Here is a 22403-nt window from a genome sequence, read left to right as displayed (position 1 = left end):
TTGCCAACTACTTCCTTTGCAAAGAATTTTCTGAATTAAAAACAATCTTTCCAAATACCAGTGATCTTTTAAAGACAGAACTCACTGGTTTCATTATTTTAGCTGTTAACAGTGTTTGTCTGCTGTCCATTCCCCTCCACATTGTGAAAAGGTCATTTTGGGGTATGAAAGAAGGAAGGAAAAAATTATTTTACAAATGTGCTTGCCAATGGTCAGTAAGTCACTTGAGTGGGTGACCCTGTTAAATTTGAGCTCCCTCTCAGAAGTAGAGAAAAATTCTCTAGGATATGTCTGTGGATTTTGCTACTTTCACCACTCTCCAACCCGATATGGCCTTTTCCAAAATAGATCTTTTTTTCTTTTTAGCACTGATTTTATCTTGTGATACTGCAGATACAGAGCAGAAAGCAGGTCATTGTTCATTAATCCTAGCTCACTCTGCCACATCCCTTAAACAGCTATATACTAGAGAAGAGATCCACCACTTCAGGATGGCAATCCTAGGAAATTCAGCAGCTTATGAAAATCACCAGCAAAATGCCTTTTCAGTTTTAGTAATTTTGAAGAAATATAGCTAGTTCGTCATGTAACAACTCGACACTACAAAGAAACCAGAGCAACCAAGACCCCAAACCATGCTGGTCTTGTTTCTAATATTTAAATCATTACTAATTCAGTTTCTTTAGGAAAAAATATTACTTTTACTCCCACACACGTAATTGAGGTGGACTTTCCCTTACTCTCCCCATTTCACAGACTCTTTTCAAGTAGAAAATTCAGGAATAACACAACACATATATGCGTGTAATCATCTTGGAAGCTCGCAATCCTCTCAAAGTCAATGATAATTTGTAGCTGACTTCAGTAGAATCATAATTTTCTCCACTTCTTGAATTCCTATCTATAGGAATAGGAAGGAAGTATAAACAGGTAGACTGATCTTCACATTTCTCAGATGGTCCTTCTTCAAAGATTCTTCTATCTTTGAATTTTTAACTTTGAAGTGGTTAGATTCAAGGGAGAAAATATGATTATTCTCTGGGAGACTTCAACCATCTTAAGGTTTTTTTTTTTCGCAAGTGTTCTACTTATAGCAGTAAACTAATTATATGCAATTAGAGCACAGCAGAAGACACAGAAAAAGAGAAGCTGATAGAAAGCTAAAAAATCATAATAGAAAGAAAGCTTAACTATTTTTTAAATAGAGTTCCATCTTTCAGTCTTGATTTAAGCCCTGCATTGTATAAAACAATTAGATAATTTAACATTGCCAAATGAATATACATGTATGTTTTAAATTAATTTACAACTTTGTGTTTGCTTTTCATGAATATTCTAGCAAATAGCCTAATAGGAGAAAAATTGCAGAAGCTGCAATGCCAATATGAACATTACAGAATATCAATAAAAATGTGGTCATGAAAGCAAAGTCATATATATGAACATTTACTTAAAAAATTATTTGTATTTTCCCTGTCCAAAGAGAAGCACATCTATATCTAAGTATTTGGGGTTAGATCAGTTAGATTAGAAAGTAAGTAGAGCTCAAGTGACTTCAGCATGTTTAATATTATTTTTTAGAAACCCACTATTCCTTTTTTTTTTTTCTTTTAAAATAAATTCTACCACGGTTTTATCCGAGTCCAAGTGAGGTACTAGCAATGGGATACACACTGTGTGAGAGACCCAAACTACCAAGTTAAGTGGCCAATAGCAAGATCCTGAAAATCACATAAGTGTATTAATCCACAAGCCAAATTCCAGTCATTCACTTAAGCTCCAAAGCTTCATGATGTTTGCTGTGCAAACACACATATTATCTGCTTCTCTCAAAAAAATTATAAAATACTTTAACAACATTCACATAAGAGAAAAAATTCCCATTTGCGTAGTTTCACTGATTTCAAAGAAGCTAAACTCATTTACCCACTCAAGTCTCTACTGCACCACTGCATATCAAACAATGACAGGACTGGTACAAGAAAGGAAAAAATGGCATGGTAACATTCATTAGTTAGGCTGAACAGAACTGTTTTCAACATTGCATTTACAACTAATACTGTCCTTTAAAATTCCTACAATATATATAATTATAGAAACACATTTTTTTTCTTTTACCATTAAGGAAGAACCTTGGGAAACAAAACAAAGACCCTGCTGTCAGCAGAGAATGTCTCTGCCTCTCTTCACTCCTTGATGCAAAGGCTTGTATTGAAAAATAAAAACAGTAGCCTGGGGGCTGGGAACGTCATCTGTCTTCATTAACCACCATCTCCAGTGCTATGGACTCAGAGATAGCCTGAGGGGAAACAAAGTGCCACAGAAAAATCTCTTCCAAATAAATCACATTTTTAAAGAAACAAGTCAAGCACTCTAACAAATGGCAGCCAGCTGCTAGTGTTAAAAAAAGAAATCCAGCCTTTACTTTATATGTGTACTTTTCAAAGCTTTTCAGCTTGTAATGGGAAATTATTGCCATCTGGAAGGAAAAAGCAACCAACAATAACAACCCTATTTGGCACCATCACACATTATGTCACAAATCAGAGTTTCTGGGGACAGGTATATAGTTTACTATTCTCATCTTGGACCAGTCAAAAAGCTGTAGACATAGGTGTGTGTGATAAAAGGACTTTAGTACTGCACAGTTCAGTGGCTGCTTTCTGTTGATCTATGTTCCTAGTGAATTTAAACGATGATGCTTGGTTAGCAAATGATTCCTCTTAAAAATTCTTCATATTTTAATTGTAGGAAAGCTAAATGAATGAACACTTCTAGATGATTTCACGGAGTGCAATGGGACTACCATAACCCTCAAGTTTGACTACGTAAAATGTAAGCGAGAGGGCCTTACTGAGGTATTTTTGCCTCAAGCATATAATTTGGTTAGAAACACTGATTTCTCTTCAGAATCTTCAGGTATTGATTTCCAATTTTAAAAAAGCCAAGAAACTAACATGTGGAGAATCACCTTGTCTTCTCAGGTTAGGTTCTCTAGAGGTTAACTATCTAACCTATTAAAATGTTATCCCTGATTTGTATCCCAGGTTTATGCCGTTACATTTTCCACCCATTATAGTTCCAGTGGATTAGTGCCCTAGTATTCAGATTTCTTATACATATGCTTAATGTTTCTACCATGACTATTTCCATCTACCTTTTATTTTCAGAAGTGACTCATAGCTTTCCTAATTCCTTTTAATTCTCTCAAAAAAAATGAGATCGATTGAGCTATTTAGTGATAAAAAAAGAAAACCGTCAACAATTCTAATAAAGTGTGTTGAACAAGATTTAACAGAAGAATAAATACTGAAAAAATGTTTCAGGAAGCACTTTGTTGTGCACCTGTTTCCATAAAAAACACATAACTCCATTGTTTCTCTTAAATTCTCCCCACCCCCACTCCTCACCTCCCATTCTTTTTGGTAAAAACCCTCTTCTAGCCAATATGAATCTTGGTACAGTGACTGTATTTTTGCCAGCTCAACATTAGCTGTCTAACCCCATTTAGCTACCAAATCAAATGCCAAAAGCTTCTGCCTACTCATGACACTGAGTATATCTTTAGGAATCCTTTAGATCAGCTCACTGGTCTTTCAGTTTCCAGCTTCAAGTGACTGTGCTTTTTCCTCACTTTGAGGAAGTCACAGTAAAGACCAGAAAGGTATCTGAGCTGGAGCTCCTCTATTTAGAGAGAGGTGTTAGCATGTTGCTCGTGATGAAAAATCGTTATTCTTAGAACATGTTCTTCTCTGGCATCCACCAGAAACATGACTTGTCTCTAATAACAAACAGCTGTCATCTCAAGGACTGAGAAAAGAGTGAGCTGTGCTGGGGAAGAAAAAAAAAAAAAAAGACTAGTCCTCATTTTGTGGGGTTTAGCTGATATGATAGTCACCTCCGTATGACTGTGCTTCAGTGCTCTGCAGACACACCACCTGCTCCTGCGCCCAGAGCGTGGCTGTGGAAATGGTTGCCTACTAGCTTAAACACTGCTTGTTGCAGAGTTGTCCCTCAATGCTTTCTAGTCTTCCAAAGTACTCCACTGTGCTGCAATTGGGCTAGTAACTGTCACCATCTTCAGACGTTCAGTAAAGACATACCACCCTTGCTGTACTCCTAATTTCTCAGCTTAAAGTATTCGAAACACCAAAACCCAGCAATTTGTTTTGTTGAATGCAGTCTTGAACTTAATTTTTAAAATAAGACTGGCCAATCTTCCTTAGCTTAATGAAATGGAAGCAGGATCTAACAAAAATACAGAATTCAGCAGGAAAAAAGTTTTTACTTTATAAAAAAATTTATATTTTCTAACATTACGACAAACTGCCACCAAAGAACAGATGATCTTCTAAAACACCAGTCTTTTTGGATCATATTCCCCAAACCCCCCAGATTAAACCAGGAATCTTACAGTGTGGGACTCCAGAAGTAGCTATTGCTATAGTTTGCCAAAGGCTTTTCTGAGACAGTTCTCTGTGTGTATGCTTGGTTCTTTTGTAAACCTGTTGTTAATTTGACCATAGCTGCATTTATTTTACAAAAAGAAGTTATCTGCTAAATCATGTGTGAGCTGCTAACTGGCATCAACATCAGAAACAGGTTTGCAGTGGCCAGTGGCACTGCACAGAGCTGTTGGGAATGCCCAAGAATGGGGTCAAGACGCAAATGAGTATGACTTATTTCACAGTGACAACATTTCATATTTTAATCTAAGTTTCAGTCATACTTAATGTAAAATGTTGCTTCGCAATTTCTAGGTTTTCTTCCTAACTAGATATTTTTAAAAAATTCTTCCCAACATCTAAACAAACAATAAAACAGAATTTTTTATGAACTAGCCCCAAGCTTTGTGCATGGTGCTGAGGAGCCTACGTCTTGTGTTGCTTTGGCTGTATTTCAATCACAAATTCCTGCTGCATTTATGAAAAACTGGCAGCATCATAATTTCTGCTCCCAGCCAAGTTGTAGGATGGGTGCAGGACTGGCTTTATGTCAGCTAACTCCCTGATGCCCATTTGAGCTCTCAAGACTTAGAAAAAAGGCTCAGCATACAAAAACGCCCACAGTGTGCCCCAGAGAGAATAGAACAGGCACGCGGCCTGTCTTTAGATGGTTATAATTTCCCTGCAGACCCAAGAGGAGACTGACAGAACTTGCTTTAATCAAGAAGGCCACCAACTTAGCAGTCAGAATAAGTCTGAAGACGACATACTTAAAAGATATAATGGATGGATGTATGCAAAAAGATATGCCTTCTATATATTATATCTCAGTCTGTGTTCTCTGTTTCCAGAAGATTTATTCAGCACTCTAATAAGACTCAGTGTTGAAGCCTACACACCTTCTCGGTAACTCCAAGTTGCTTACTGCAAAAGATAAAGTCTAGGGACTCCCACTCAGAGCTCTGCCCAATTTGTCTTAGCGCAGACACTTTATCACTAAAACATGGCAAACTTGTAAAATTCAGCATTGGTAAGACTTTGTGCTGTGGGATAACTGAGGTATATGTCTGGAAATGTGAAGACAAGGCATGCTCATGAAAGCACACCACAAACATTTAGAGAATAAATCAGCTCCTAAAATCTACGGCAAACTAGAATGATGATGTACTACTTGCCAGACCAACGCACAGTTAAAGAGTTCCAGCTTTAGACTGTCTAAATAAGCAGAAGCAAAGGGTAGTGTGTGAATAGATGAACAGAAAACTGAGTGATCTGGACAGGTCTCAGTAGATCAAGTGAAAAGTGAGAATTCAGTGCATGGTGCCTTTATCCCCCATTCACTGCTCTTTAAACTATGTTGCCTTTTACACTATGGACAAAAACAAACACTAAAACCAAGAAGCCTGACAGGCTGACTCAAGCAACAAGTTCAGCAGCTTTCCAGTATGCTGTGTTTCTGGCACTATCTATAGACAGAAACAAAAACATTCAGCTGACAGTTATGTCAAAAATTTCTGTCCTGTACATCTCACATTTAGACATTTTGGGTGAAGCTGGACTCCTTTAAAGGGGAGTGGGGTGTGAGGAGAAGTCATCTGCAAAAGTGACAAAAGCAGGACAAAAATGATATGAAATAAAAGTGCAAATCTAATCACAGCAGGAGTACATGGTAAACTGCAGACTTGTGAAAAGAGTTGTTGATGCAGACTTGGAGTCTTTAAAAGGTTCACTGCTTTTGCCAAGCTAATGGCACAATTATTTTAAGTGAAAGTGTTTCTATAGATATGAAACTTGAAATTTCATTAATCAGCTTATGCTTTTTTGAGAATCAATCAGATAATATGATCTCTGTTCATATGTCTAAAACATAGTGTATTGCACTGCCCTTCACGAGCCAAGCCCAACTCATCTTATTCTTGCAGACATTTCTACTAAATTAAATGAGGAAGAAGAGAAGTTTGGTAGAAATCACACTGCACAAAACACTTTTTTGGCGAAAGGTCTTGTCTGAAATATTCAAAGTTCATAGCTTTATTTCCACCACATTGAAAACTGAAACAACAGCCAGTCTGATTCAGGCCACTATTTATAAAATGACACAGCAGTGACATTTAGACCTTAAATGTTGTTTATTGTCATGCAGGAAGTGATTATACAGCAAATACCTTGTCTTGACACTGCTTGTAGGAATTGGAAGATTTTGCTTGTCTCAGCTCCTTTCCAATTGAATTCTGTTCTTTATAGAAGAGAAAAGCCTAAAGCCAGTCTCTCTGCAGCCAGGATGCTAGTTGAGGAAAGACACCATTACCTACAGGGTATGCTGGAAAGGATAATATTTTATTTACAGAATGTTAACTGTTGTTGGAACAGTAATCGACGGCTATGTTTTTTCATGATTGTGCAGTTCTAAATGCAAAGTCTGGAGTGACATTTGTGGAAAATAAAACAGTTTTTTTCCCCAAACTATGCTGCAAGGTTCTAAAAATCAGTTGTACAAGTGCTTTGTAAATGGGGAGAAATAATTGATACTTGTTGAAGAAGAAGGTAACAAAGGGGGAACAAAGACAGACTATCAAGTCAAAAGGGCAGACTAGGAAAAGGTCCTTTGCCCAAATGGAGAATGGAAGAGCACAAAGGAAACTGTCCTAATAAGTTATAAAAAAAATACCCCTTACTTTTCATGCTGCTCAGTAGAAGATGCTAAGATTGTTGTAGGATGAACCAGCAAGTGAGAAGTACATGGTAATTAAGTATTGATGGAAGTTTGTAATTAGTAGATCCCACTCTATATGATTAGTTTGGAAATGAAAGTAAGTCATCTACTGCTTCACTCTAGAACTGAAGTGACCCATTTCAGTACTAGAATTGGACAAGTTAATTGTAGCAAATATTAGTTTAATTCAGTCTTTTAAATTAATTTAATAGATGAATTAATTGAACTTACATCTAAGCTATACAAATTTGCTCATTGTAAATTATTTAGCAAATGGTTTATGTACCATAATTACACTGAAGAAAAGGTAAATGTTTAAGTTCATCATCTAGACACCTTGGACATATTGACTCTCTAAACAGAATGACACAAATGTACCCTAATTCTGTTGGAAGTGGCCTTCTCCTAAAATGACTAGCAAGGAAGCTTATGTGCTTTTCAAATTAAGATGATTAAAATTAAACAAATGAATTCTGCTATAAGTCACTCCTTCCATGAACGGAGATTGAAGAATGGAGAGCCTTTCTCTTTGGGAGATCTAGCAATTTGTAAGGCCTAAAATTTGGTATGAATAAACATTAAGGAAGTGCATATTAGTTGTACCACACCCTTGTTCAATGCTAGAAAAATTATACTTCATGACTATCCTTTACTGCATTTCTGACTCAGATCATGAAGAATGTATTATCACTACTTCTCAAAGACTCAGAGCTGTGGTTGCTGAAAAGCTACATGCTGATGGAATAGTGTAATCTGCCTGGTCTGGATTTAGTCCTTCCTTCACCTTGACCTCCAATTTATTTATTTAAATATCAGACCATTAGACAGCCAACCAGACCCTTATATGCTGTTGTAGCTCAGTCAGTTCTCCGGATTTCAAAGAAAAGTGAAAATAGAATTGGGCCTACTGTGTCTTAGCTGAAAATCACCAGCTGTCTTCAAACTCTGACATTAGCAACATATGCCATTTTTATTTACCACAGCCACCCTTCTGGAATATGCAAGACCCAAACACACGTACACATTTTGGCCAGGGAGTGAAAAACACCCATGGAAAAAGTTAGTGAACAGAATTGGCTTGTGTTAAATCTGCTTTTTTACCTTGCACAGCTCTCTCACTATGCAAATTAGATAGCGATTATCTAAATAATAAGATGCATCACAGGATTCCAAAAGGGGTGGAGAATCTCAATATAAAGCCATACACACTTCTTTTGACAGCCTTCAGCACAGAGACATCAGGTATGACCAGCTTTGTGATGATGTCCATCTGTTAAAATAGCCCCTCAGAGATTATCACAGCTGGATGTGAAACAGCAGTCCCCAGGGAGCTCTTATTTACACCTGTGATTGAAGTGCCCAGCAGTAACATTGTGATGGAAAACTGCTTTTGCCATAACTGCCATCTGTTTCTTTGCCAAGGGTAGTTCCACTGATTCAAATGGCCCCTAAAACTTACCATACTTCTTTTGTACAAAACATGCAAGTCTTTAGTCACAGCTTGTAGAAATCACTTAATGATAATTCATTAGATTCCAATAGCTATTTATTTTAACAAGCTGTGATTATTTCAAATTTGTTTCAAGGTGACTTTGCTCTATATTAAAAAGAAAGAAAACAAAGAAATACAATAAAAGCCTAACAGTCTCTGCCTATCAACCTGCTACAGGCTGCTGTACCCAGCCAGCCCATTCTTTTATTGGCGACAGCTCGAATTAAAACATGTTCATCTGTTTGTTGAGAACATTTTGTCAGCTTAGATTAAGATTCTGTTTTGTCATCCTTACCCAGGCCAGTAAGTATAGGCATGCATTCAGCTGAAGAGGTGAAATAGGACTGGGATCTGTAGGACTGGAATCCATAAGACTTTATTATAAGCCAAATATTTAATTTAGCCCAGCCATCTTTTCATTGTGTAAATGCTCACTGCATACAGATTTGACCTTGCAAAAAGAGTAACTTTGCACTTAAATTACTGCATGATAATGTAGTCAGAAAGAGGATGCACTTGTGATCAGCTTCATATGTCACACACTCAAAGGAAAATTGCACCAGCTTTTGCACACACCTGAAGAGCATTAGAACACTTTTTTCCAGGTATCCAAAGTATGGATTTCACTCTGTAAAATAATTTGCAGCAGCAATTTGTACTTTTCTCCAAAACAGAACTTTCCAAACAAAGTTCTTTCAGATAAATATGTACCAAAGCCTTTCAGTAACATGGTGAGACCATTCAAATTAGGAAACAAATGCAGGGAAAATTCTCTGTATCCCCTTACCACCTTTTTTTTTCCCCCTTCTTTTATTTATTTATTTTTTTCTTTTCTCTCTTTCTGTTAGCTCCATTAGGAGGAGCTCTTGCAGTATTTGGCCTAGATGGGATTCTGGTTTATCTAGTAATATTCAAACTAATCATTACCTAGTAGAAAGGGACATACGCAGCTGTCTAAGTCGGAGTGAATACATTTCAAGAAGTGTGACTTCAACCATACAGCTTTCATTAATATTAACCACAGACAATAGTTTGACCAATAAAAAGCAAAAATCCACCATAACAGTACTGCTAATATTTTTGAGTTTCAGGGCATATGCACACCCTCAGACATTCCCACAACATACCAGCCTTAAAGAAGTATCATATATATATATTCTGGGAACATAGAAGAATGCTAAATTATGAAATATAGGCAGAGTCACTCAAGCCATACACTTTGTGTGACCACAGTGAAAAATGTCTCTTCACAAAAAAAAAAAGTAATGACACACCCTGGCATTGCAACAAATACTATGATATTGCATCGTCCAGTTTCTGGTACGTTTGATAACTCTATCATATTCCTTGATGGCATTGAATTGGCAAAGTTCAATGGACAACAATATAAAGGTGGTTCTGAGAGTTGAAATGGAATTCATCCAATTCTTATCAAACAAAGCACAGGAACATATGCACAAACACTAATTCCTGCACACACTAACCATAGCACATGGGATCACTACACACTGGATGTAGTGATGGGACAACATTCAGTACCAGAACAAACTATTTCAGTACTACTGACTTCAGCAAATTATTATGTAATGGGTACTGCTACCCAGCATATCTTCTTATTTGACTGACAAAATCTGACACTTCATGAAGACACCCCCCTCCCCCCACCAAAATATTAAGGTTCTGAGCACCTACTGCAAGTTGCTTCAGATGCATAACTGTGTGTAAAGCAAAGGACAAAAAGCTGGAAGCCTAAGTTGCTTTAACAGTCAACTGAAAGATATGTAAATGTCAGAGCACATACTTTAATGCTATAAAATTACTTAAATTGGCTAAGGAAAGAAACGTGAACCTCCTCGAGTCCAAACTACAAAATTTCTAGATGCAGCAGAAGTTATTTAAAGATAAATTTGATTTAATGTTTTAAAAATAATTTTCATAAACATTTCAGCTTTCGCAGTGGTTATGTTCAATGGCGTACTTATCTCCATGGTGGTTCTTTTTATGTAAAATCTTTTAATATAAATTTTTATGACTTGAGTCATGCACCATTAGCTTTTTCAGTAAAAGAACATTTACTGTACTGTTTGGAGAAAAATAGGATACAGTGTATCATAAGCCTGTCCAGTCTCATGAAAATGTCTGGTAAGGTGACATTTCAGCTAGTACTCAACTTTTCAAAGCTTCTCATTTGAAGAAGCTTACATTTTAAGTTTGTCAGAATAAGGATCAACAGTAAGGAAGAATAGTGTGAAAAAACATTTTCAATGCTGGAAGCTGTTATATAAATCTAACTTCCTGAATTTTGGGGTTTTTTTGGTTGTTGTTTTTGGGTTTTGTTTGTTTGGTTTTGTTTTGTTTTTAAGCTGGTACTGTATCCAAGTCTACAGAAAATTTTCAAGGCAATAGTTTAATTTCAGTGTCAGGAACAGGGTTCTCTTTCCACATCAAATACTGAAACAGACCTGAGCTAGGTTAGGAGAATGCTGAATAAGTGTGGAAAATTGCAGGTGAAATTTTATTTAGCAGTTCAGTAGCCTTAATGTGTGTGCTTTCCCTAAATAATATCCAATTCATTCACACAACCTAAATTTTTTTCTTTGATAATTCTAGAAGAAGAATTTCTATTATTATTCTTACTTCTCCCTAATTGCAAATGTATAATTTGAAAAAGAAAGAACTCACAACTTATGAATGGACAAATACCTAAAAGCTACATGGTCTGGACATTTTCATCTTAGAAATTATTGGCTTGCACACTGTGCAACACCACCTTGGGACATTGAAATCCTTCTCAGTGTGCAAGGCAGCAAGGTCGGTCTGTTATTCTTGCCAACAGCCCTTCCACACCACCTCAAACAATGCCTCACACTGTTCCTGGGAAATATTTACAGGCTAAGATAGAAAAGGAAAAATTAGATCAAGTATCTCTCAGCACTTTTCACCCTCTTCAGCTCCTACCATCTGTTGTATTTTACTAAACCTCCACAGATTTCACAAATTTCAATGATTTCACTCTAGAAGGAATGTGATGGAGGGCAAAAATTGTGTCAACAGCTTGTGCCAATCTCTCATTTTGTTGTTCTTTTTTTCTGATAGATGTATGTGTACATGGTAAATAACTTGCGGGACTTTTAAAAATATGTATACTTTTTAAAAAAGACATTTTAAATACATATCTTAATCTTCTACAGACTAAAGAAGTGACTTTTACAGCAAGGAAATTCTAAAAACAAAGTCTGCACTACTGAAGGTCTACTTTCAAAGGCAAGAATGTTCATATTTTATCTGAAATATCTATAAACATTTCTGCAGAATACATATGAAAAGTTTTAAAAACAATAAAACTAAATCTTTTTTAAAGGGCTTCAGTTATTAGGCTACCAAGGACAAATAAAGAATGAGTTAAATTATAGCTCTCCTACTGAATTCATTTACTCTTGTTGGTTCATAGCAAATTTTTAATGAAGTTTTAACATAAGTTTTGTTGTCTAGTATATATAAAACCCAACAATATTAATTACTTTCAGATGCCCCATTCATTTTAAAAACTCCAAATACATTGGCTAGACATAAATTATTCATGTAATTCAATGATCTGAACATCATTTCTTGCATGACAAGTTATGAAGAATGGGAATTGCCTAGGTGCTATTTCTCTCCTTGACTCAGTACTATTCCTTTGAAAATCCAGGGTAATTTTATGCTTGATAATGTTTTTCAGAGCCACTATTTTCATTAATTAAATAAATGTTTCACAAAGACAAGTCTAATGAGAGATCATATCTTATGAGACAAGTTAAAAGAATAGCCCAGTCATTTCTGTAATCGGGACTCTTCCCTAATTAGATTTATATATAGTATATGTAGTGCCATTGTCAAACATCAAGTACTATGGAAGTAAAAGGTCCAGTTATAGGAGCAGTAGAATAATTGTAATGTTTTATCAAACCCCCTCCAAAATGAAGAGGACAGTGTTACACTGCTGCTTCTTGACAATTAAAAGCTTTTCACAGAGAACGATAAAGAATAGTATCCTGAGAACCTCCACAGAGGCTTAGAAGAAAACAGTTTAGCAACTTACTAGAAATGTTAGGACAATTCAATGATTGTCTCAAAGAGCAAAGGTGAAGACAGTTACACATGATCTTCCCAAACTTAATTCAAAATAAGTTTATATAACAATGCTTCATATTTCCTAGGTTCTGAGTCAGAAATGCTTGAAGACAAACTAACAGCAGCGTGATACTACCCTGCAAGTTCATCAGTAGTCATAGCATGTTAGGAAACCATCCTTGTGCTCTTGTTAACCATTTTGTGAAGTAAATTAAGGATATTTAGCCATGACATTTTTCCCTACAATAGTTTTCATACCTCAGAGTTGATTTGGTAAAATTTAAAAATGAACATTTGACAGATAAATCTGTCTCCAAGTATGAAAGAATTTGAAAAAAACATGCAAATATGAAAATATTAGACAGAGGCATGAGATCCCCAAGTGGTCTGCCTGAAGAAGTAATTGTGCAAATAAGATCACACCCAACAAAATACCAGGAAGGTGGCAGTAGAAAGGTAGGTGTCAGTGTTTTGTATTCAAATCATGATATTTATTGCTGAAAGATTCCCCCCCAAAGACATTGAGAGCCATATAATAGAGCATTTGTTTGTTCAAACATGCAGAGTAGAGGCTGACATCACAGTGCAGGATGTGATGACTGATCTCTTGGTCCCGATTGACAGATTATGTAAAAGATGACTGTAAAGTGGAAACAGAGACAAGTAGCTTGTATTTGGTGGAACAGGGAAGAAAAAGCAGATCAAGAAATGCACAAGGTAATGAAAGCAATTTGTGAGGCAAATTACTTTTTAGGGTGGGGGCCTGGATAACTCAACTGAGTGTTTTAGGTGAAAGAAAAAGTAGATTATAGCAACCAGATACCAGCAGAAGAGAGTGGAAAAGAGCCTTACTGATTGCATAGATAAGAAAAGCCTATCTTGCATATCTTTGTTCACAATAATCATCATGATAACCTAGATATGAAGGCCTAGATACAAGTCTGAGCAAAAAAAGTGATGCACAGGAGACAAATGAAAGAGCTGTAGTCTTTGAGAAAGGAGGTAGCAAAAGGGAAGGCATGTATGGTTTTACCTAAAGAGGAGATGGATTCATCTGTGAGGACAAGTCAGAAAAACATGTCTTGATTTTACATTGAGCAGGTGGAATCATGTCACACTGTCATTCTAGAGGTGGGTTGAAATGTTTGTGCTTGCAAATAAGAACCTCCAGAAATATGGCATGAAGCTAGAAAAATAAAATAGCAAAAGTTTGGGGAAATATGAAAAAGATCCTAAGGAAATGAGTGACAGCACATTAAAAGTCAAAAAACATGACAGTGACAAATAGCATGAAAAATTTTTATTACAAGGAAACATAGAAGTAAATAAAAGAAATGTTTTGCTCTGTCACATTCCTACACCAATCTACTAGGATGCTTACTTATGCTGACTATAAGAGAAGTTGCTTCCTACTAATCGGCTTAATTTTTTCACGCTCTTTTTATTATTACTGAAAGATATTAATTCCAAGCCAGATCATCTAGCTCCTGCAAAAATCTAATCAAAGGCTTTGACCTGAAGTTCTTTTGCGATATCAAGTGTTTTATGCTGTCGTTTTACGGTAAATAGCAATGTAAAATGTATCATCAGCCCCTGTGTGTACATTGGCAGTATGAGAATTTATTCCAGTAGATGTACGTATGAGCTACTTGCATCTATACAAGATGAGCAGACTTGCTCATGATAAACACACAGAAACCTTTGAACTGATTATTTTGAAACATTTCACTAATCCTAAACATTTATAAGAAATAAGTGCTTGATTATTCTATTGAGTGTTTTTCTTCAAGTGCAAGAGAAGGGACATTGCCTAAGGGACGTTCATGGCAAATTAAATGGTAAGGGCTTGCAGTGATAGGCCAGGCTTTCAAGAAAAAAACCCCAAACATGTTCACCCACATGGATATTCACAGAGGGTATTAATATATACTCGTATTTTGTGATTTCACATTCCTGAAAAAACAGCAAAGCCATCCTATATGACTACCTTAGCGTTTGATAGAAAGGTTTCCAGAACATTGTTAATGCTGTAGGTCAAAAATATCCCTGATAAAATTTCCTTCATTATTTCAATGGGATATTCCAGAAGGCCAAACTGGCATTAGTGGAAAGAGGTGATTAGTCACATGAAATGAGAACTGAAAAACTGAGTTTCATGAATGTCTGTTTGAACACTTGATCCCTTGAAAAATATTTTTACATCCTGAGAGTTCTTTTTTTACTATAAAAATCATGTCGATAAATTCAATTGCCAGGCTAAGTTAAAATAAAAGAGAAACTGATAATACTCCAAGAAAAGTTTATGAACAGCTGAATCCCATTATAGCAAAAATCTGGATAGGCTTAGATACAAATATCTAAAACCATGCAGAAACTTGAAATCTCTTAGAAGTCCCATTTGTTATAACCTTAAAGCTAGCCTATTTGAATTGGATTCCAAATGCTGAACTCAGTCTTGAAAATAAGTATAGACTTCAGACATTGAGATGTTTTTGTAAAAACAGTGTTAACTGTTCTAGTGACTAGACATAATACTTCATAAATCTAAAGGAGATGAATGGGATCAGATCGGATTCAGCTGATGAGTTGCTTCTTCAATGGCCACTATGATCACTGGACACGAGTGATGGATCAGTATGAATTCTCTGACCCTGGCTATATTACTTTTTATTTCCCTCATCCTAAACTTGACCCTGGTGACAACATGTAAAAGTTTTAGAAAGTGTAATTCTATGACACTGGCCAGCTTGTACACACACTAGATTTAAACTGCATGGTAGAAAATGGGTTGGTCTTTTATAAAAAAAAAAAATCTTACTGCAGAGTCTAGTAGTGACTATATGTATCCAGAGAAAGAAAGCAGTTACGGTACAACCACAGGCAGAAATAGTCAAAAAGGAAAATAGGCACAGCCCCATGCATTTTGAAGACAATCATGATTAAAACACATATAGGATCCAAGTTTTCAATATTTATTTTTTCCAATCCTACATATAGGGACATAATTTACAAATTTCAAAAAAGATTATTCATCTAAAGGTAAATTTTCGAAGTTTTCTTTTCTCTCAGACTCTCTTTAAAAGGGTGGTCATTTTGTGCTGTACAGCAAATTATTTTTAGTTTTCTATTAAAGTTATGATACAGAAGATATCATGTACTTTATAGAAATTATTTAAAAACAGACATTTTAATCTAAAATAGTTATTAGAAATAAGCCAATTTAACTATGTGAATGCATAAAAAGGCCTAATATTTAATCAAACATTCCTAAAACTGTTTATAATTGGAATATCCCTGTTCCAGTTGTTTTTAAATATCATTCCAATACATACATCATTAATTTTTGAAGTTTCTTCCTTCTACCTTGCACAGGTAAGCACTTGGCAAGCCACTTGGCTACAGAATTTCCTTCACATTGAATCTACTTAATTATTGCAGGATTGCTGGGTAATGCTACTGTTTACAGCCTTATAACAACTTTAAAGATTTAAATATTCTCTTTCATGAGGCCTCAGAACACCCTGCTAAGATGGATACTATCAAGTCCATTTTACAGATGACTAAACTAAAGCAGGGAGAGTTCACTGTTTTATTAAATCTAACCAATGAGTTTAAGTTGGAGCTAAACCTGAACTCAATGATCTTAATCCCACACCTCCACTGCCAACCACTCTTCCAGGAAATACATAACAGTAATGCAGCTCAGCATTTCTTGTAGTGCTATTACATATTTGAATACAATCACATACATTTCCTTCAAACATCCTACTTCAGAGCTTGTTGCAATGAAAAGCCTAGTCCATTAAACATATCTTGGCAAGATACCTACTCTCAATTAGGTTATACTTGAAAGCGAGTGCAAGAATACGAATGGGAGCAGAAAGGGTGTTGATTTAAATGGAAGTTTCATGCATGGTGTTTACATCAAGAGTGACAGCAAAATTACTGAGCGACTTCGACGTTCATACATTTGGATAGCTTCAGGGTAGTCAGTATAACAGAAACAGTGCTTGTGATAGACAGTTTGTATGCAGACATTAGAGTTCAAGTGATTCCTAAATCAACAGCAGACCTGCTTTTTTCTGTAATTAATTTTTTTTTTTTTGAGGAGAAAAACGGATTTATGATATAATACATTTTACAAAAGTCTTGAAAGGTTGATAAAACTACAAATCACTATTCTTATGGTCAGATCATAATATATTTCAAACAAAACATGGTAAATCAATCACCTAGGAAACTCAGAAGTAAAATTTCCTTTATTTTTTGTTAAATTGTGCTACTAAATCCTTAAAGCAATATCACAAGACCAATTTGTATTGATTTGCATGATATTTTTCCATTTCCCATGTCTTTAGCAAATATGTTTGGCTATTTTGTTTTCAAACCAGCAGCTACAGAGCTCTCCAAGATTATTTTTCTCTTTAAACATTCTTTGATTTACTATATTAATGCTAAAACTTCGCTATTTTACTTTTTAAAGATTTATAATCATAAGCTTAAAGAGAAAAATATTTTTAAAAAAATTACAGAGGGAGTTGTTATCCATTGTTACCCAACTGGATATTCCTTGCTGAGCACAGGACTTGGTATAGAAAAGTATCCTGAATTTAAGTATTGAGAATCACTTACCCTCTTGCCTGATCAAAAAAGGCTGTCTAATCTTCTTGTCTCAAGCTCACCTGCATTATATTGAAACCACGCAGGTGTCCCAGGTATAGATGTCAAGGGTTTGGCAGCAGGGGTGCCCTCTGGGAGAAGAGGCCAGGCCTGCCCTGTGCTGGATACAGCCAATCCAGCCAGTTCTGCCCGGCTCCAGCAGCCCGCTGTGGGACATGGCTGAGCCAATTGGCAGAGCTCCAGCAGGCCCTCCAGGTGTCAGAGCAGTGGCAGGAAGTCTTAATTTTTTTTCTTTCTCACTATCTAAATCTACTTTAATTGGCAATAAATTAATTTTCCCCAAGTGGAGTCTGCTTTGCCTGTGGTAGTAACAGGTAAGCAGTCTCTCTGTCTTTATCTGGACCTATGAACTTCTCTGTCCTATTTCACCCCCCTGTCCAGTTGATGATGGGGACTGAGTGAGCAGTTGGGTGGACACATAGCTGCTAGCCAAGGTCAACTCACCACAGCAAGTCAGACTTTCTACTGCTTGATTGCACACAAAGGCTGTGGCTAGACATCCTAGCATGGCCACGTGATGTGTTGTTATTCAGTCATTGCATCATTTTTATTTGGTCTTTTTTAATTCTGTCAGTGAGTATAAACTACTGGTCACAATGAGGAATGCTTTAACTGTTACTGTAAGTTTAACAAACAATAAAGAATGAGACTTTTTAGGAGGTCTAAATAATTCCACTTGCTTGCTATGGATCAAAGGAATAGCCTTCATTTGGCCCTCATCTCACAACTGCAAGTAACACAAAGCATTCAGATATACTCTCAGTGCCTCCATATGAAGTCTGAGGAGCAAGAGAAGTCATAGTAGATTAGATACAGTAGGAAAAACAAGGATATTGGAGACATTCAAAAGAGAGTATTTGGGGAAATTTTTCATGGATCTTCAACAGATGAAACAAAGCTGGTTTAGCTTTCATATCAGATTAGGTTTCACCATAAAAAATACATGCAACAAACCAAGATAACAAGCACAGAATTACCTCTGAAAATATGTAATGAAGTTTTTTCATTTTTAAAGTGTGAGAATGCACTTACAACTTCTACTAATTTAATCATTTTTTTCCTGTAATAGTAGCTTCAAGGAAACAATTTTGCCATAACATTGATCACACAGTCTTGCTTTTCAAAGTGGCAGGTATTAACTACTTTCTGCATACTATCTATATTTTTCCCCCAAAAAACCTTTTGCCACAAAGGATAGAGAGAAAGCAGTCATAAGACCTATCTTTTAGAGCTACAGTCAAACTTCTTATCTAACATAGAACTGATTGATTTCAACCATCTGCATAAGGTTTTTCAAGTAATACCTGAACTATAATGTCCATATATCTTCTGAATGCATGTGCTATCAGGCTTTTTAACATGCAAATCTACTGCTATGATAATAACCATGACTTCTGTTCAACAGGCTGGCTACTGCTGAAGTAGCCCTGGGTAGCCTCAGTACCACAGAAAAATGTTACTTGCTCACACTGTGCTAGTTTCTCAAAATAACAGTTTTAAAAGCTACCAACACCATACTTTGCAAACTAATGCCAAAGAAACAGTAATTCTGCTGCCAATTTTTTTCAGAGATATGCTACTACTGAACCTTCTTTCGTCAAGTCACAGTAAACTAGGTGCTTATCTTTAGAAAGAAAATTAAAGAGATTTTTGAGATATTAGTGAAGGTTGAAACATCACTTTCTAAATAAGCCAGTCCAGATCAAAAGTACTAGCTGCACTCTGTATGAAGGGAGAGAAGAGACCTGTATGCTACCTAAAGAGTAATAAACTACAAAGAAAACATGTCAAAAAAACCCTTTTTACTGTAGGCTCCTATAGTTTTTCCATCATACTACTACTAACAAACATCATAGAATGACAACCAAAATTTGAACACATGCTTCCTTTCAACAGCTTTTAGCCAAGTTCACCAAAGCCCCCCATTACATTCACAGCACTTACCCCTCCCTCTCTTTCTCCTCTTAGCAACTAAACCCACACATGCATTTACTAACCAGTTTGTTCTGGTTATAGACTCTGATGGTTCACCAAAGTGTCCACACCTGAGCATGCTCTATCTTTCACTGAGGATACAGTCAACAAATTGCAGACATGTTCTCCTGATTAGAGACTACTACTTAGAAGAGAGCCTCTGTGTTTCCCACAAGTATTTCTATAAATCAGAACTCTGCAGAAATTGGTTTCATTGCAGATTACCAGAGGCTGCATTTCAAAGGTATTTAGGAGCCTGAACATAGATAGATATTTAGTGCACTTTCTGAAGCACTTTCCCCACCTGCTGCATCATCAATTAAGTTATCAGCAAAATCAAGGACTGATGAGTAGCTAACTGCAAACAAGTGATACTAATGAAAGGTCCTTTTCAAGACCTTAGAAGCAAAGAGCTCATATTTATTTTATATTGACCATATAATTCAACAAGAAGGCACAGATCTTTCATGACCTGGGCAAATTTAATTTCTGAGACATTGAAAGGAAAGCAGTAGTTACAGCATAAGTGAGAAGATGTCAATTTCTCTACTTTTCCTTTTGGTAATTCTATTCATCTTCTTCATGTTTTGAATCTGAATATCCCTATCCCCTCTAATGATAGTTTGCCTAAGGATCTTTCCTTATTTTTCATCTTTAATCAAATCTACGTGCTAGAGATTAAAATGGATTTCAGTTGGTCAACTTCAAGATAGCCTTAAATGTAGAAAAAAGAACTCTACTGATTTCACCATAGTTTTCTTCACTTATAGTACCTCGGCATTTGGCTCAGAGTAATTTTTCAGGGTAAAACACACATAGAGAAAAGCCATATTACCACACCAAACTCAAAATCTCTGTTATCTCTGTTTGAAGAGAGAATAAGACGAGATGGCTGCTGTTAACTTTGATAGCATCAGCAGCCTCATGGCACATGACTGGAAACTTCCAGAGATAATCTAAGAAGTTAAACTTTCCACTGGTGAGAGAACATAAGGAGCAATCTGAGGACAGAGTTCATTCTGGTATTTAGTGAATACCACTACTGCTGTTTCTTTACTGTTTCCACATTAGCACCAAATAAATAAATAAATAAATGTAAATAGTGTGAAACCTATGTACTTCTGAAGTGAATTAAGAAATGACCTCCTGGGAAATGTGGTAAGGGCAAATCCTGATATATCTAAGAGCAAATATTCGAACTTGCCTTGGCATAGAATCTTCAATAAATTTTATTTCAGCAGGTAAGGGGCAAATTCAAAGTGGAAGGCTTAAAACTTATTTTCAGCACAGCGGATCCAGTGCTGTGTCTCCTCATTCATGGTATTTTTATTACAAGCCTGTCAATGGACTCAGATGCAGAAAAAAGTCCACTCTAAGAAGAAAGTTATGCCCAATGTATCTGTGTCCAGAATAAGGTTTCTCTCTTCCATGTGACTAGCATAGCAACAATAACTAAACAATGAATTTATCCCATACTGTTCATGACTGGAACTGACCATGAACTGAAATTGTAGACTTTAAAGAATAACTTTTCAAGGCAAAATATTTTCTTCCTCTAATACTTAATCATTTATCCCTCCTTAAAGTTCTTTATTATTAAACATTAATTCTTAAATCAAATCCTTAACAATAAAAATACATTTCTTGGATGTTTTTCAGTCTTATTGAACTTTTTCCTACCTTTGGATCATTTCCATGTTAAGTGGCAGATAAAAGTATTTTTTCCCCCAAGTCTTTTAAGTTCAGTGAATAATTTCATTCAAAGTATGCTAGAGGAGCACTTATGCAAGTTGTCTTATAAACATCTACTATTTAGTTATTAATACTTGTAACTTTTAGTCTTTATATTATAAGAAATATCTAGAAAAGGTAAGAAAAATTCCAAAGCACAAACAGTCAGTGGACAAAAACAATTCGTCAGGAAGTGACCTTTAATATTTAGCGATAATCCCCCCTCAAAGGAAGGTAAACTTCAATTTAAATGTTAAAGAAAAATGGATTAAAATTCCAGCAATTGTCTCATTGCATGCACGGCTTTATTCTATCAAGAACAAGTTTTGCCAAAGGAGTGAATGAATCAGGCAGACACAGAAATCAAAATAATCTTTTGGATGTCTATTATTTAATAGTGTGGAATGTTCTCTCGTCAAGGTCACCTAACTGTTGTATATTATTGCTGAAGGGGAACATTAATTAAAATCACTGATGATGAATACTGCATCTTTTGATGTTAATAACTGAAACTAAATGCTTGTTAGATTTTCCAGAAGTCAATCACAGCTTTAAATTAAATATCACACTAAATACCCCAAACTGGCACACAGTGCTTTACTAAGACTGGTACTAGAATACAAATTCAACAGAATGGTAGATTAACACATAATTCTGAGCAGAAATTTTTTACTTGTTTTTCTTTCTTCATTTGGATAACTATTTCTTTTTTTCTTTTCTTTTATATGACAGATTCATCATCATTATCAAAATTTGCCATTAATCACATATCTAATGAATGGTATGTCCCTGTTGCCCTCAGGCACAACACTGTCATGTGGGTTGTGATATTGTTGTGGAACACCATACAGTTTCCATTTATGCCCCCTGCCCTTAGAAAAATTAATTTTAGAGCCAGCACATTTTTTCCTCTTATCTCTTTTTATTAGAGTCAAAGTTGCAGGATTCTTCTTCTGGTTACTTGTATTTTTTTGCTAAGATATGAGACATTCAGTGGAGTTCCTCTAAACTCAACTATTCCACTTTACATTCAGTACTCTACTGTGATAAGTGCAGGATTTAATTTCCTAGAGCATAAGCAGGTTTCTTGCACTTACTGCCATATGTGGAAGCCCAACAAGAGTACCAGGGAATGACAACCTCACTGAACTAAGCAACATGCTCTAACATAAATAAAACCACCAGGCCTGAATACTACAAAGATTTAGAAGTTGTGTCTGTTCCCACTAGTAATATGTAGCATCTTTCTCTCATG

Source organism: Haliaeetus albicilla, chromosome 27, assembly GCF_947461875.1.
Source record: "Haliaeetus albicilla chromosome 27, bHalAlb1.1, whole genome shotgun sequence".
Taxonomy (NCBI): domain Eukaryota; kingdom Metazoa; phylum Chordata; class Aves; order Accipitriformes; family Accipitridae; genus Haliaeetus; species Haliaeetus albicilla.
This window is presented reverse-complemented; position numbering follows the sequence as displayed.